Here is a 3,258-nt window from a genome sequence, read left to right on the forward strand (position 1 = left end):
GACATCATACTTATCTCAACATAGCTGCTAAAAATTTGGCATGCTGAAAGATGTAGATGTTATTTACAATAATTCATTATATACTGTATGCCAGAGGTGGGACCAAGTCATTGTTTTGCAAGTCACAAGTAAGTCTCGAGTCTTTGCATTCAAGTCTCGAGTCAAGTCCCGCGTCAAGACAGGCAAGTCCAAGTCGAGTTGCAAGTCCTCAGCTTTAAGATTCAAGTCTTAAACAAGTCATTAGTGCTTTTTGCCCAAATTAGTGTCTCAGTATTAATTACCATATCAAATTCATAGTAATTTATATCAGGAACGCAGGTAGAATATTTGACATACTGTAGTTCAATTTCGTGTGAGATGGATGCCCTTAGTAAAACTACTCAAGTTCAATTTAGGGGACAATCGTTAAAAAATGCTGTGCTACCATCACATGCTGTGCTACCAAAAATGCTTTAAACTTTCTTTAGCGACCCAGGACATCATTCTCTACCTTCTCCCTCCTTCATTTTTTTTGAGTTAGACATCAACTTTCTTAGTATTCCTCAATCTATTAATTATAAACAATATAACAAGAAAAAAATAGTAAAATATAAAATGCCAGTTTTCTGATAAATATTTTGTAAAAAGTGTATAGAGACCCGAGGTATGTAAATGTATAAGTATTTTTTCCTGCGCAACTATATTTACATATCTGATGAATCAATATTGAGCAATGCATCTTTTTTCCTCAAGGTGGCACTGTTTGATACACAATAATGACGTGACGTTTCACTCATAATTACTTAAAACGCGCACTTAAAACGTGTCTCTCCTCTCACTCAAACTGTGTCCTGTGCACTCTCAAATCTCTCTGTGCTCATGCGCTATAGATATTAATTCTTTTCGCACCTGAATTAAACGTTGTCAAAAGTTATCATTATGCACTTTTAAAAAGTAGTCTCAAAACAGATTTGTGCAGGGCCTTTCCTTGATTTTTTATTGTTGTATTTTTGTTTTAACATAAACTGCTTATTGTAGCTACTTTGTTTTACTACTTTATCTCTTTTATGTTTGTATTTTGATCTTTTCTGCGAATGCACATATGCATGTCTTTGTAAAGTAGGCTACTTTGTATACACTGTTTTAAAAGGTGCTATATAAATAAAGCTTAAACCAATCAGACCTCCACAACTGACCGATGAAAACTGAATTTAAAATCATTGCAATAAATTCTCAGTTGGTATGATGACAATAATAAGTAACAACTCCTCAAATCAACATCAAATGCAAAAATAGATGTAAATGATGCAAGATATAATACAATAAATGCTCTAATAGCATCGCTGTTTGGACATTTATTGGGAGTTTTTTTTTTAATCCAGTGTTTGGTGTCAGTTCTGATGTTTTTTTTTCTTTCATGAAAATCCACTTAATATTAGCTACACATTCAATGGCACTCTGCTCTAAAACAGTGAATATACTGTTATATGACAGATACATGTAATTACATTGTATGCATGTGAATGCAACTATGAAAAATTCATTATAGTGTTATATTTGGTTTCCAAATCGTAAGTATCGGTTTAGGGAATAGTGCATCTGACCCATATCTAAATAGTTCTGTCTTAAATCAGAAGATTTAAGATTAAAGATTCAGGTGCGAAAATAATTAATATCTATAGCGCATGAGCACAGAGAGATTTGAGAGTGCACAGGACACAGTTTGAGTGAGAGGAGAGACACGTTTTAAGTACGCGCACTCTCTCTGGGCTAGAGCAGCGTGTATCTGAGCGCGCGTGTCCGGTTTTGTGCGAGAGCAAAAGAAATCCGCACGCGAGCGGAGAGATTCGCGCTCGCGCATTATATTAATGTGCTTTCGCGCTACAATAATGCACTCTCGACATTTGTCATTAAAATAACGCCATAAGTCTCTGGCTTATTGCCAGTCAAGCGCAAGCACACTGCAGGGACGTGTCTATAACGACTTTGATCTGATCATAAAGTCTTTCCGAATCACAGGGCTCGAGTCCAAGTCAAGTCTCCAGTCCTTGCTGTCAAAGTCTAAGTCGAGTCTCAAGTCTTCTTTAATTATGTCGAGTCGAGTCGCAAGTCATCAACTTTGGGACTCGAGTCCGAGTCAAGTCTCGAGTCAAGTGACTCGAGTCCACACCCCTGCTGTATGCTATCGAGGCTATGTCATTGAGGTTATGTTTGTTGTTATTGTAATCCCTAGATAAGAATGTTGTGAAGTTTAGGCATGATCGTTTCATAAATCTAGATCTGTCTGATGCCTCAATGTCTTCAGAAGCATCATGTTCATTCACTGCATCAACATGGATTTTTGACGATCCCCCAGGAAAGAAACCAAGGCTGACAGAAGACTGTTCTGATAAACAAACAGCAAAAAAGGTATGGACATGGTATAGAAAAATGTGTAGTGCTTGTCTTGGAAGATGATTGGTCAATTACAATAAAGCACAAGTATGACCAAATGAAGTAGACGGGCAAGAATTTGAATATAATTGGGGGAAGCGAGCCGGCGCCCTCGTGAAGCAGCGCGGATTTCGAACGCCATTGCCTAGCATCCATCTGGCGAATCTCCGCGCTCTACCCAACAAAACGGACGAACTCCTTCTGCTCTCCCGGACAAATAAGGATTTCTTACACTCTGCTGCTCTGTATTTCACGGAAACCTGGCTGAATGATGCCATACCGGACAGCGGGTTGAGTCTGCCAGGCCTTCAGCTGTTTAGAGCGGATCGCGACGCAGAATCAACGGGGAAATCGCGCGGTGGCGGGACATGAAGTCGCTCTTGCAGGACGTTTTGATACCATTCTTTATTCGCGGCAGTGTTTTTGGGCAGAATTATGAGAGAGCCCACTCCCTTGGTTGAAAATCAACCCCACACATGAATGGTCTCATGATGCTTCACTGTTGGCACAACACAAGACTCATGGTAGCGTTCACCTTTTCTTCTCCGAACAATCGATTTTCCAGATGTTCTAAACAGTCTGAAGGGAGCTTTATTAGAGAAAATAACTTGGCACCAGTCTTCTGCTGTCCAATCCTTGTACTTCCTGCAGAATTTCAGTCTGTCCTTGACGGTTTTTTTGGAGAGAAGTGGCTTCTGTGGCACAATGATTGGAAGTGCTTCTTCCCTCCTTTTATAGCAATCAGTCTGCTCTTACAATCTAATTAGTATGATAGTGATTTCACCTGAATAGTACTCATTCACACTTTCACATGTGCTGCTGATATGATTAGTCAATTAATGTTAG

This window comes from Sinocyclocheilus rhinocerous, unplaced genomic scaffold (assembly GCF_001515625.1).
Source record: "Sinocyclocheilus rhinocerous isolate Xijiao unplaced genomic scaffold, SAMN03320098_v1.1 scaffold4743, whole genome shotgun sequence".
Classification (NCBI taxonomy): Eukaryota; Metazoa; Chordata; class Actinopteri; order Cypriniformes; family Cyprinidae; genus Sinocyclocheilus; species Sinocyclocheilus rhinocerous.